General features: G+C 36.0%; 1 protein-coding gene across 1 annotated transcript in view; it reads left to right on the top strand.

The window, feature by feature from the left end:
- LOC308500954 (uncharacterized protein) overlaps positions 1-15,556 on the top strand; it is a gene marked incomplete at both ends in the record, with an annotated part of 309,027 nt that overhangs the window by 111,672 nt on the left and 181,799 nt on the right. The window lies entirely within an intron of this gene.

The raw sequence follows: 15,556 nt of genomic DNA, 5'->3' as shown, positions 1-15,556 counted from the left end.
TCACATCTTTTCTTTTAAAAAGTAACATTTTGCCCTCTGTGAACTGCAGCTTGACTCTATTCCCAGCCTCCTTAGCCTTATTGATTGTTTTCATGTATATTTTAATTCATTTCGTACATATGTATGCATTATAAACAATGAATAATATCTTTTCTATGTATTAAAAGTTTATATAAATATATCATACTTTACATCTACTTCCTTTTCTCTCAACATGATCTTTGAGATTTACTCATACAATAGATGCATTTCTGGTTTATTGATTTTATTGCTGTATAAAATTCCTTTGTATGATTGTAGCAACATTTGTTTATTCTTATTATTCATGTTGTTTCAAGTTTTACTCTATTGCACACAAGGCTACAATGCTTATTCTGGGACATGTCCTCCTTGTGCACACGGGTGGGAATTTCTCTAGACTCTAATTACCCAGGAGAGCAACACTTTATCACAGGGCACACACTTCTTAAATTTTCAGCATAGTGACTGATTGCCAACCAAAGTAGTTTTGTTAAGTTACCCTCCTAACAGCTGTGTAGGAGAGTTTCTTTGGCTCATATTTTATCAATCCTTGTTATTGTCAGCTTGCCAGTTCAATTGCAATGAAACGATATCCATATGTTAATTAGAATTTCCCAGAATACAAGTAAGTTTGAACGTTTTGTTCTTTATATATTTCTGTTGACCATTTGGGTTTTATGTTTTGTGAAATATCTGTACCTGTGCTGTGTCCACTTTTCCTTTGGGTCATTTCCACCCCCATAGATGTGTAAGCATTTTGATGCCTTCTTTTAGGTGAGAAATACTTGATTATTATCTTCTAAAATATTTTTATTTTCAATTAGAGTTGAATACAATGTTATACTAGTTTCAGGTGTATAACATAGTGATTAGACATTTATATAACTTACAAAGTGATCACCCCTATAAATCTAAGTACCTATGTGACACCATACATAGTTATGACAATATTATTAACTGTATTTCTAATGCTGTATTTTATATCCCATGACTGTTTTTATTAATTGGCAATTTGCATATCTTAATCCCTTCCTATTTTCACCCATCTCCCAGCCCCTTCCCATCTGGCAACCATCAAAATGTTATTTATGAGTTTGTTTCTGTTTTGTTTGTTCATTTATTGTGTTCTTTAGATTCCACATATGAGTGAGATCACATAGTATTTGTCTTTCTGTGTGACTTATTTCACTTAGCATAATGCCCTCTAAGTCCATCCATATTGCTGTAGATGGCAAGATTTCATTTTTTATGGCCAAGTAATATTCCATTGTACAATACATATGTAACACCTCTTCTTTATCCATTCACCTACTGATGGACACTTAGATTGCTTCTATATCTTGGCGATCGTCAGTAATACTATAGTGAACATAAGGGTGCATATGTCTTTTTGAATTAGTGGTTTGAGTTTCTTCAGATAAATAGCCAGAAGTGGAATTGTTGAGTTCTACTTTTTCTCTTGAGGCCCACACCAAGACACATTATAATTAAAATACCAAAGGTTAAAGACAAAGAATGACTTTTAAAAGCAGAGGACTTCTTTAAGAAGAAGAAAACTAAAAAAATATAAATAATAAAATGGCAAAAATTGCATGCCTATTAATAATTACTTTAAATGTAAATGGATTAAATGCTCCAATCAAAAGACCTAGGGTGGCTGAATGGATAAGAGAACAAAGCCCTTACATATGCTGCCTACAAGACTCACTTCAAATCAAAAGACACACACAGACTGAAAATAAAGGGATGGGAAAAGACATTTCATGCAAATATAAATGGAAAAAATCTGGGATAGCAATACTTACATCAGACAAAATGGACTTTAAGACAAAGGGAAATACTCGATTTCTGATATAACTTTTGTTTTTATTGATTATTCAATTATTCTATCATTAATTTAATTCTTTAAAACACTAATTGGATTAACGTAGTCATACTATTATGTTATCTTTTCAAATTCATTGCCTTTTATTAGAGTTTTATTGGATAGGTGATACATTCATATTGTTCAAAATAAAATCTGCCTCCCACTGCCGCCTCCCTCATCAACCTAGTTCTTCTTCTTTGAATAAACCAATATTTTTGTGTATTCTTCAGTAGGTATTTCATGTATCTATAAAAACATATCTAAAAATACTGTTATAATTTTGAAATACCATTAAATATAGTTGTATTCTTCTTTTCATTTCTAACATTAATTAGTATATGCCTTCATTGCTTTTATTTTTTATCAGTCTTTCTTGAGTTTTACATTTTTATTCATTTAAAAAAAATATGTACAACATTTTAATGATGTTGTATATAGATAGACTCCATGACTCTCTACTAAGTTTTGGTTTACTACCATGTTTCCCCAAAAATAAGACCGGGCCTTATGTGAATTTTTGCTCCAAAAGACGCATTAGGGCATATTTTCAGGGGATGTCTTATTTTTTCATGTATAACAATCTACATTTATTCAAATATAGTCACGGCATCTTCTTCTGGAACATTGTCATAATGTACGAAATGTGTCCGTCTGGCTGATGATCTTTACTGGGGCTTCTTTGGGGGGTAGGTCTTATTTTGGGGGAACATGGTATGTATTTATACTCTTAGGTTTACTATTTCCTTACTTCTGTTTTCTTCAGGGTTACTTTTTAAATCTCCTTGGTATGAAAGCTTAGTTAATTTATCTTCGTTTTTTATCTATCTGATAGATATATTTGAAATCACCAATTATGATTGGATCTATCCATTTTCCTCTGTAATTTTGTTAGATATTGCTTTATATATTTAAGCCTATTGTTAAGTGCATTCAAGTTTATGATTGTTATAGTTTTTGTGGTGTTATTATTTCTTTCATATAGATCTATTCTCCCTCTACATGTATATTAATGCTTTTGTATTTACATTCTAGTTCTTCTGATATCAATACTAACATCTGAATTTTTTTATTTTTATCAGTGTGCTCATGACATATATTATTTTTCTATACTGTATTTTAGAAGTTTAATACTCTTTATGGTGCTCTTTTGGGTATGTCTTACCAGCATAAATCTAGATTTTATTTTTATATTCAAGACAGGTAGATAGCATGTGTTTTTTAAAAGGTAAGTTTAATTTTTCTTAACTATTGTTTTCTGCTGTATTTGTACTTGTTAATAACATATTGCATTTTTGTTTCCTTTTCTAATTCTTTGCTTTTTATAAAATACTTTCTTTCCTGAATTTCTTTTTTACTAAAAATAATTTTCTTCATTTTGTTTATCCTCTGCTGTTTATAATCTGTAGATATTATTGTTAATTATTTTAGATATTATCCTTAATTTTCTCATCTACATATTTAATTATAAATTATCTTTAAAAATATAAGTTCATCCAGTACTTCTCTTCTTTTCCTGTATGTGGCAAAGATATTTGTTATGCTTTAACTATCCATTATACACTTCCATGTACTCTCACATTATTGTTGGCTATACTTTCAGTTTCACTTTTTTATTAAAAAAATGTAGTTGTATTGTTTTACTCTCTGTAGAAAATTAATTTGCTGACATATTTGATCAATATCTGTGCTTTATAACATTCTTAATATAGCATGTCTTCACTCTGGTTCCATTTTTCTTCTTGCTGAAATAAATCTTTAGTAATTTCTTAGAGTTTGGATCTGTGAGTCATAAATTCTTTTAGCTATTGTATGCCGGAAAAAAATCATTACTTTTTCTCACTTTGATACACCATTTATCCATGTATAAAATTCTAGGATAATAATAATCTTTCCTCACTATTTTATCTACCATCTTTTTGTGTCTATTGTGGCTGATGAGAAATTGATATTCAGTGGATAGCCACTGAAGGATCTTAAGAAGGGAAGTGATGTATTTCAATTTCTATTTTAGGAAGATCCCTCTCAATTTTTAGGAGGGTTTATTTGAGGAGGGCATGTCTAGAAACATATCAGTTAGGAAAAGTTAGAGTAGTACAGGCAATAAAAAAGGGCCTGAATTAGGACAAAGACAGTAAAGTTGGAGAAGAGAGTATAAATTTATAAAGTATTGAAGAGGTGCAAGAGAACTGATCATAGAACTAAGCACAGGAATATTCTTATTGATTAATCAGATATGGCAAAGGATAATTAAGGATAATTCCTTTTTTTTTTTTTTTAGCATGGGTAGACATAGATTCAAATAGCAGATAATAAGAAAAGAGGGCGGGACAAGATTAGAAAAAAAATCCATGAGTGTGAGTTTGGACTCACTGTTATTATATTATAACCAAGTAAAACATTCCGGAGACTGTTGGAAAAATATACATGAAGCTCAGGAGAGAGGTGGAGAGTAGGGGGGGAGAATATGTCCATTACAGAAGCCTAAACGCACAACTGGAGCTGAGGTGGTTGAGTACATAGGGGAGAGTATGTAGAGGGATCAAAGTGTTAGGTTGAGGGCATAGCTCAAGGAAACAGGAATATTGTGTGTAGGGGTGTTGAGTTCCTACCATAATAGTCAGACCCAACACCTGCACTATTTGACTTTTTAGGTGGCATTTGCCTTCCTGTCTTGTTCTGCCTACTAGCTGGGCAACACAGAGCTTCATGTACAACCTCCAGTGACAAATATTTCTCACACTGTGACTGGAGTTTTCCAAATCTCTTACAGATTATGCCTTGTTGCGCCAAGTGAAACTCCACTGATTTCTAGGCTCAGTTTCTAGGACCACTGCTTCCTCCCCTAAGAGGCAGGTCTAGTACAAGCCTTTGGCTTCTGTACCCACACATGACCTGTTTCCCTTGGAATAAATCATTCATTAGCGAATGACTACTAAGATACCACCACCTCCAGACAACTAAATGTCACTTTTAGAGTCATGTGTACCTTGTAATGTTATGTTGAAGTTTTATACACATAATTTATATATGTCAAATTATGCCAACTGGTTTTAAACAAGTATTTGTGAAAATAAATTAAAAATGAGATATGTAACAAAACTAGGTAACAAGTGGCAACACTATAAAGCAACTTGAGTAAAGTGTATTGTTTCTCACATGGAGGATTTGGATTTGCTTTATGTGTAGCTAGAAAAGATAAGAGGTGACCACCATCATAGTCTGCTTTGGGAGGCTAATAAATAGAGCTAGGTGTCCTCAAAATGCATACCTTCAAGTTGACTTTAAGTATTCACTGTTGGAATTTAATAGGTTTAAGGCTTTATTTATTTATATTTTTAGATGCAGATATACTAGGTGGATAATAATACTACTGCCAATATGCTTAATGTTGATAAGGGGAAAGTTGGGAGGTGGGGGATAGAATGAGCCTAAGGTGCTGGCAGTAGGGGAAAGAGCAGGCAATGCCAGAAAAGGCCAGCCGCTGGCAGATTCAGCCTAATTTTGCACTACTTCATGGAGCAGCTCTGTTAAGGATATTCGTGGATGTGGTTAAGTCTCTCGGTTGTGTCTGCAGGAGAATGACTTTACTCAACGTCTTGTCTTTATATTGAATCAGATTAGTCAAGTCTCCCAACAGGAGGGTCTGGAATGCCCTCATTCTCTGAAAACAAATTACTTTCACATTAGAATATAACCTGTGTATCCCGAGAATCAGAGGTGTAGAAAGGGAAGAAAGTCCAAACCTTTTAGAATGATTGAAGAATATTTAGCTAAGACAGAATTAATAAATCAATAAAACAAACAAAATGGGATGATTTTATTAGATTAAAAAAGATAGAAAACATTGCAGTTGATTTTTTTTGTTTAAATATTAAGTTTAAATGTCCTGTCAAATATGAAGGCACTATGTGGATCTCCAAAAAATGTACATTTGCCATGTGGATTTCTTTCTTTGTTTTTTCGTCCTCCCCACCCCAATGTTTTAAGATTAAGCATGGAGCTAAAAATCTTATATTTTGGAATTTTTAACTTTTGAGGAAGTTGGTTCTGACTTAGTAATAATATTTCACTGATACTGACATTTTAACCCAGTTTTAGGATACTGAGCAGAAGATTAGAAGCAATTACTTTTAAACCATTTTTCACCCGATCATGTTTGCTTTCTAGTTTTTCCTCAGGGTACAGTGGCTATACTTTTCATCACTATTGCACTGTGCTCTGAACTTGGTTTCTAGAAGACTGCTTCCAGTTCCCCTGAAAGGAGGACAGGTGATACTCCCAGAAACATGAATACTGAAGCCTTCAATATGAGAACACTATGCACCACGAGAGGAAGAATCTTTTGTACGTTAGGAAATTGCTTTGGAAAAGGCTGATTATCATGTGCTCTGCTCTGAGCTCAGAGACGATCCACACCTCACATTCAAAGACTGCACTGGGACATTTTACTCCAATTCAGAATACATTTATACAAAAACAAAACATAAAAATCTCTTTGAATATATGTCTGCTACATTGCTGATATTTATTTATTTTTCTTGGAGGATTCCTAAAGATATTATTAGGAGTTAATATCCCCCATGGGTTTGTTTTCTAATATATCAGGACAGTGATACAGTATGCTGTTTCTGCTACTGATATGTTGCTAAGAGATTTAATAATGGGTAAACAAACACAACATGTGGTAATTCATTTCAAATTAAAAGTTTATTACACTCTGGCTTGATGGCTTTCTGGCTATTTACAATAAAAGGAGCAAACCTTAGGGAAAGGGTGACCACGTGGTGTGTTCATGGCTGCAACATTTCTATCTAAAAAATATGTTTATGATCTTCCACAAGCTGTCCCACATTGATAGGCTCCATATGTAATCTGCTGAATCTACTGCAGCCCCCAAATCACAAAAAAGTGACTTTAATGTTCAATTCCAAGCACACATGTGCATACATGTGCATTTACACACACAAGCACACGTGTACATACCACAAGAAGATTCTGAATTTAATGCCATGGTTGATGTTTTAAGTGGTGATGAGCTGTGTAAATAAATGGGTGGATGCCTGAGGCCAGAAAATAATTCTGGAAGGCCAGAAGAAAAGATCCATGATGTAACTTTTGGGTTATTACCATGTTTTAGGCTGTTTTGCTTTTTAGGGGAAAGACTAGGGAAATATATGTTATGCGTGATAATTTTGTTTTGTGTGTGCCTACATTGCATTAACAGTGGTCTCTTGCAAGATCTGTATATGTTTTGTGATGCAGAATTCAATTCAGAAGAGTTTTCTTGTTCTATCACCATCAACAAAGCATGTGGCTAAATGCTGCAGGATTATTAATCAAAATAATATGCAGTCCCTGGCCCCCAGGGGATTACTTGAGCCCAAGCCTACTCAGCCACTGAGATATGTATATGTACACATGTTGAATAGATGGTGGAAGGACCTTCCAGCATCCTATTGCATGCAGGACCACAAGCTTCCTGGGAGAAACTTCAAACTTGGAGAAGTGAAGCAGGGCAGTTGTGGGAAATGTATGTTGCCTGTCAATCAGATTTGTTCTCCAGCTCAGTCATCTCCTAGGGAGAAGGAAACTGAATGAAACCCTCTGCAACCTGCCAAAAGAGAGAAACTTTTCACTGAAATTCTGTAAGACAAGGAAGTATACTATATATTATAGTACATACTAACCTGTGAAAAAATGTCATTTTATATATATACATACACACACACACATAGAAGGTGACAAAAATAAGTATACACATTTTAAGAAAGGAAAAAAACACTGTATTAAAAATGTAATACAACAAAAGGTGATTACAAATATATATACTGGGGATGCCAAATAATGTATACAAGTGGACACTTTGGTCCACGTTGCTCAAGCAGTAGTTCGCCATAATCAGAAGTGTCTGTACGCTGATGGAAACCACTTTGAGCACCTCTTGTAATTGTGGAAGTCAGACATGACTTGTATTCATCTCTTGTTGTCAGTATATATTGAGTATTACAATTTTAACAGTTTTTTTTCCTTTCTTAAAATATGTATAGCTTTTTTTTTGGCACCCTCTGTATACATGACTTAGAATGAAGGAGAAAGAGGAAACTTTTTGGGATGAATTCCCATCAAAAGTATGATAAAGGGAGGAGATGGGAGTACTGGGAAGGAAAAGGATAATCCTTTCTCTGTGGTAAGACTAAAAATTAAAATAATGCAGAATAGATTTTTTAAAAACAGCAACTCTCCAATATTTTCTATGTAAGGAAAGGTTTTTAAAATTAAGCAACAATAGCAACTTTAAAAAAAAATGTGAAATTTAGGAAACATAATAAATCACTGAAGAACAATGATGTTCTTTGGTATTCTAATGTTAAGTGTCTTAATGTTATTAAACACTTTCCCTTCTGGCCCCTCTCAGGATATATATACCGTGTTTCCCCCAAAATAAGACCTGCTTGGACAATCAGCTCAAATGTGTCTTTTGGAGTAAAATTTAATATAAGACTGGTATTTATATTATATTATATTATATTATATTATATTAAAGACCTGGTCTTATTTATAGTAAAATAAGACCTGGCCTTATATTAATTTTTGCTCCAAAAGATGCATCAGAGCTGATTGTCTGGCTAGGTCTTATCTTTGAGGAAACATGGTATAGTCTATGTACTACAATTCTGTAATTAAAGCTGGTATAGAGGTTACTGTGGGACAGTATAAGTGAGTATATCATGAGCTCATGTGAGATGGGCTGGCAGACTCCCAGAAACAAATGAGTGAGTTTTTGAGGACAGTTGAAATTTGCCTGAAATTCTTTTTAATATAACCTACTTTAAATCCTATATTGGTATGATCTGGGGAAGTATATGTTGATTTCACAATGTGTCCTGAGGAATGGCAATTATAGGTGGGAATTCTTTTGGGTAAAAGAAAACCCAAGAGAAAAGTTAAGAAGTCAGAATGGCACCAAATATATTTGAGTAACTGTAAGGAACCATTGGATTGCAGCATACATGTGAGGATGGATTTGGGCAAGGAACAATTTAAGACAAGAAATCCAGTAAAGAGGACATTACATTAGCCCAAAGAAGAGATGGGAAGGGCCTGAGGTAGAATAGTGGTTGGGAGATGAAATCAAGAAAATTCAAGGGATATGTTAACGTTGAGTCAACAGGATTTAGTAGGTGAACAGTTATGTCATAATGAAAAACATGAAAATTACAGTCAAGAATATTTTTATCTCAGATCCAGGAAAATAGTCCTACCCTTATTAGAGATGAGGTGCACAGAAGATGTGGTTTTAGGTAACTATTGACCAATTGGTTTTGGTCAAATTGAGTTTAAAGTGTTGGTGAAATTAAGAACACTATGACTAGCTTGGAGTTTTAAAAAATGGATTTAAAGCTCAGGAGAAACATACGGATGTCATCCAATAAGAGAAGGGGACTAAAGCCACAGGAATTGTTGAGTTTACCAAGGAAAAGAAGGGTGAACAAAATGTAGAAAAACCTTAATTTAAGGGACAGTTGAAAGAAAAGGATAAATTGCAAACATGCAATCTGGAAAAGTACAAGAACCAAGAGGTTTGACATTGTGCAGATCATGAAAGTTTAAGAGTTTCGAGTAGAGAGAGAGTAGTCACATCAGTAAAATACTCCACTCAAACTTTAAATGCATATAGATCACCCAAAGATCTGGTTAAAATGCAAATTCTGATTCAGTAAGTCTGAGATGGGCTTTAGATTTTGTAGTTCCTACATGGTGTGTATGTTGCTGGTCTTAACAAGGCTCTATCTAGAAAGATTAACTAGGACAAAGATCAACAGATAGTTTTCTTTGACAATACGGAACATTTTGATACTTTTTCAGAGAATATGCAAGAAATGAGGGCACAAACCAATCTGCAATGACCTCAGGAAAGAGAAAAAAAGAGGAAATGAAGGCAGTGCACATATGCAAGGTGCTCTTAAATATGTGATGCAGGAGAGAGTTTCATGAGTAGCTTAGTGAAATCATGGGTTGAGGGAAGGTTTGTTGCAGTTTTCTTAGGACGGACACTTACTTCTCACTCCATAAACAATGGGGGAACAATCTGAAAGAGGAAATATTGAAAATGAGGAAGGAAGAGGGAAATAGTTGAGATGAATTCCAATCAAAATCATGATAGAGAGAGGAGAGGGGAGTACTGGAAAAGAGAAAGGATAATCCTTCCTCTGTGGTAAGAATAGAAGATAAAATAATGCAGAGTAGATTTAAAAACAACAGCAACAACAATAACAACAAAAACTCTCCAATATTTTCTATGTAAGAAAAGATTTTTAAAATTAAGCAACAATATAAACCTTTGTGAAATAATGTCAACTTTGTGAAATTTAGGAAAAATAATAAATCACTGAAGAACAATGATGTTCTTTGAAATTCTAATTTTAAGTGTCTTCTGGCCCCTCTCAAGATAAGCTATTACTTTCACAGCTGCTATAGCTTTTGGCTTGAGAATGAAATAAAGATGCACAAATTAGGCTCTGAGACCTCTGGAAAGGTGGAGACATCCAAATGTAGAAAAGCACTTACTTACAGAGAACATAAGACTATTCTGGCACTCACTTTTATCTAACATTATTAAGAGAAATTGGAACCAAGTTTTACTGTTTGTAGATATGTCAGTTACATAGGGGTCAAATATACACACTGTGAGACACCCATAAAAATGGTACAATATGTGCCCAGGAAGCCCAATTCAAAGAACACGGTAACTCCGGTATCAATGATTTTCTGCTTCAGCTTGTGATCCCGGACGGGTATTCTTTACACGCCATCCATCCATCTTTGGAATTTCACTTCTTTGGGAATATAGATATGAGATGATGCCATGGTCTATTTTTCACTAGAAATTCCTCATCAATGCTTACAATATAAACACTATCATATATAAGAGGAAACAAAGAGCCACTATTGGCTATTGTATCATGTGTCACATATATTGGTATCAATTAATATTATGTGGGCATTTCAGTATAAAAGCAGGCCACCCAAATCTGATTTAAAAAAATGTTAAGTTCCATTCAAAATCAACCATAATGTTAAATTCTGAATGAACTCTATTCGTACTTAAACTTAAATTTGCCTATATCTGTCATTCGACAAACCTAATGAAACAATGCTCTTAATCTTGCCTGTGCAGTATCTTCCGTGGAGCTCTAAACAAACACTCATGTATGGGCTCTGCCCCAGAACAAATGTATCAAATTCTCTGTAAGCAGGATCTGGGCATCATTATTCTTTAAAAAACAAACAAACAAACAAACAAACAAACAAACAAACAAAACTCCTGTTGATGCTAATATGCAACCAAAGTTGAGAAAGACTGATTTGCAGCTGTTGATTGCTCTGATTTTCATCAATTCTTTGAAATACAGCAAAGTAATTTCCACTACAGAGTATTCTTTCATGCTGGAAGAGTCCTTAACAGCCACTAACTTTTCATCCTTCATAATCTAGCTTGAAACTTCTTTTTGAAAAAAAGCCCTGTGCATGCCTCTATTGACTTACCCCACGGTTCTTTCCCTTCACAGCACTTACGTATGTTTCCCTCTCTAGACTACAAAACTCATGAGGGGAGGGACCAGGTCTGCTTGTTCCCCACTGTGCCCGGTACATAACAATTACCCAATAAAGATTTGTTGAATAAATAGGTGAAATAATGTATTCCTTAAGCAATTGTGGATTATCAAAGCCCATAAATACAAAGGAATAATTTTCATCTGAACATTTCACTATAGTAGAGGGAAAAGCAATATGCACTTGACGTGAGAAAACCAGTGTGAATCGTAAGTTTACTACTTTTTTGGCGATTACGAATAGGGTTGCTATAACTATTCATATATAAGTTTTCGTGTGAACATACTATTTATTTCACTAAGATATATACCTAGGAGTAGAATTTCTGGGTTGTATGGTATATGTATATTTAATTTTATAAGACATTGCCTAATTTGGTTTTCACCCAGTTTCCAATGTGTGTGTGGTGGCAGAGGGAGGGTTTTCCCACACCAAAAAGCAGTTCTCAGGGACAGAAGCTGGATATACTAGACTTCAACTCAAATTTGACACCATTTACCTTTGAGATAACATCTCAAGATGAAGAGCTCAGTCCCACTAGATTGCCCTCCACTTCAGACACCAATCACAAGCCCAGGCTGTTATTTGTGTTTCTGACTAGTCAGCTACAAATTCCTCCAACTCAGGATGCCAATCTCAAGTTCAGGTTGTTTGTTATCTACACTTCTGACTAACCGGCTATAAATCAGAGGTTCCCATGACTCCTTCCTTGGGTTTGATTAGTGTTCTAGAGTGGCTCGCAGAACTTAGGAAACCTGTTTACTCACTAGAGAATCAGTTTATTTAAAAAAGATATAACTCAGGAACAGCCAGATGGAAGAGAAGTATAGGGCAAGGTAAGGGGAAAGGGCATAGAGTTTCCATGCTCTCGCTGAACACTCCACTCTCCCCCAAAATCTCCACAACTTCACTGACCTGGAAGCTCTCTGGACCCTGTCCTTTAGATTTATTATCGAGGCTTTATTACACACACATGATTGATTACATAATTGGCCATTGGTGACTGATTCAACCTCCAGGCCCTCTATCCCCACTAGAGGTTAGGGGATGGGACTGAAAGTTCCAACCCACTAATCACATGGTTGGTTCTCCTGGCAACTGGCTCTGATTCTTGGGTGGGGTTCAAAAGTCACCTCATTAACATAACAAAAGATACCAACATAATAGCAAAAGACACTAACATACAATATTATATTGGTTCCAGGTGTACACCACAGTTATTACACATTTATATACCTAGACAAGTGATCATCATAAGTCCATCAACATCTCACACCGTACCATGCTATCATAATATTATTGACTATATTCTCCATGCTGTATGTTACATCCCCAGGACTTATTTGTTTTATACCTGGAAATTTGAACCTCTTATCCTCCTTCACCTTTTCCCCTCCTTTTTAAATTTTTCATTTACAGCTGACATTCAATTTTTATATTAACTTCAGGTGTATAGCACAGTGTTTAAGCATTTATATGATTTAAGAAGTGATCCTCCTGACTAGTCTAGTACTCACCTGACACTATACATAGTTATTACCATATTATTAACTATATTCCCTATGCCTTACTTTACATCCCCATGATAATTTTGTAACTGCCAATTTATGCTTCTTAATCTTGTCACCTTTTTCACCCTGTCCCCTAACCCCCCTCCCATCTATTACCCTAACAAATCTAGTACCCATCTGACACCATACATAGTAATTACAATATTATTGTCTATGTTTCTTATGCTACATTCCCATGTGTGGGGAAAGAACCAGGAGTACAGTTTCCAGGCTCTTGGCCTCACGCGGAAAGGTGCTGGCTTAGGTAATAAATGTCCATCAACTGTGATTGGATGGCCATCAGCTGTGGCTAGTTGGCTGTCAGCTGTAACCAGTGAGCCATTGGCCACTAATATAACTGCCGTGGCTACGCTAGCAGGAAAATGGGGGCTAGCAAGAAGATAGTGGCTGAGCTAGTAAGTGCAGACTGCAGTTAGCAAGCAGGGTTGGTTGACTGGCAGAGACGTGGACGGCAGGTTGCGGATAGTGTGGCTCCTGCTTCCTGTGTCTCCAACCCAGCCGCCAGCGAGACTATAGTGGTATGACTCCCCTACCTATGTCTCCGTGGGTGTTCCTTTTTGGCCTCACCATGTCCTGCGTTCTTATGCTGGGATCGGGACCAGAGACCCCGCATGACACGCTGCATGATACCACGACTGCTTTATAACAACCGATTTGTACTGCTAAATCTCTTTCCCTTTTTCACACATCCCCATCCCCCTCCCACCTGGAAAACATCAAAATGTTCTCTGTATCCATGAGTTTGTTTCTATTTTGTTTATTTTGTTGTTTTAATTCCTTATGAGTGAAATCATATGACATGATGCTGTCTGACTTATTCCACTCAGCACAACACACTCTAGGTCCATCCATGTTGTTGTAAATGGCAAGATTTCCTCCTCTTTTACAGTTGAGTAATATTCCATTGTATATATGTATCACCTCTTCTTTATCCAGTCAGGGACACCCAGGCTGGCTCCACATCTTGGCCATTGTAAACAATAACTGCAATGAACATATGGATACATATGTCCCCTCGAAGTAGTGTTTGGGTTTCTTCAGATAAATATCCTGAAGTGGGATTACTAGGTCCTTTTTTGTCTTTTGTTATAGACTCTGTTTTAAAGTCTGTTTTGTCTGGTATAAGTATTGCTACCCAACTTTTTTGTTTGTTTGTTTTTTCCATTTCCATTTTCATGAAAGATCTTTTTCCATTCCTTTACTTTCCCTACGTGTGTGTCTATGTGTGTGTCTTTCTATCTTAAGTGAGTCTCTTATAGGCAGCGTATATAAGTGTTTTGTTTTCTTATCCATTTAGCTTTCCTATACCTTTTTTAAAAAACTTTTATTTATTTGTGTGTTTCCAGGACTCATCAGCTCCAAGTCAAGTAGTTGTTTCAATCTAGTTGTGGAGGGTGCAGCTCACAGTGGCCCATGTGGGGATCAAACTAGCAACCTTGTTAAGAATATGGTGCTCTAACCAACTGAGCTAACCAGCTGCCCCATCTCCTATATCTTTTGAGTGGAGCATATACTCCACTTACATTGAAAGTAATTGTTGATAGATATGTAGCTATTGTCATGAGATCATGCTCTAGCTAACTGAGCCATCTGGCCGCCCCTCCGGAAGCTCAGTTGCAGCTCATTGCCTTCAATTTAGCTGTGGAGGGTGCAACTCACTGGCCCATGTGGGAATCGAACCGGCAACCCTGTTGTTCAGAGCTTGTGCTCTAACCAACTGAGCCACCTGGACGCCCCTGTCCCAGAGGTCTCTTAAACTATCCTCCTTTATTTATTTATTTTAATTCTTTTTCTTTTTTCCTGCTCCAGTTAGGTGTTTTCTACTACCTTGTCTTCCAAATCGCTGATTTGATCCTCTGCTTCATCTAGTCTTCTGGTGATACCGTCTAGTGCATTCTTCCTTTCATTTACTATATTTTTTACTGCTGAAGATTCTTTTCTATGGTTTCTATGTCCTTTTTTTTAATGCTTGCTACCTCTCTGTTGAAGTTCTCACTAAGTTCCTTCAGCATCCTTATAACCATTGTTTTGAACTCTGCATCTGGTAGGTTGCCTGCCTCGCTTTTATTTAGTTCTGTTTCTGGAGATTTCTCCTGTTTTTAAATTTGGAATGCATTTTTGTTTCCCCATTTTGGCTGTCTCTCTGTTTGTTTCTATGACTTAAGTAGATCTGCTACATCCTCCAGTCTTGGCTGGGTGGCCTTATGTAGTAGATGCTCTGTGGAGTCCAGTGGCACAGTGTCCCTGGGTTGTGTGTGCCCTCCTGTTATAGTTCAGCCTTGATTGCCATTGGCATATCAGTAGGTGGGATTGACCCTCATGCTGGTTGTCTATAGGGTTTGGCCAGGTCCATAGCTTACAGGCTGCTGTGCAGGGGGCTTTCCTCACAGAGTGGCATTTGGCTAGTGGGCTCTGGTGCCTGTTGAGACTGCTCATTAGGTGTGTTACTTGTGAGGCTAATTGGCCAGTGCTCTGAAACCAA

Source organism: Rhinolophus hipposideros (genome assembly GCF_964194185.1).
Source record: "Rhinolophus hipposideros genome assembly, chromosome: 8".
Classification (NCBI taxonomy): Eukaryota; Metazoa; Chordata; class Mammalia; order Chiroptera; family Rhinolophidae; genus Rhinolophus; species Rhinolophus hipposideros.
Note: the sequence above shows the minus strand (reverse complement) of the source record. Positions and strands in the feature narration are given on the sequence as shown.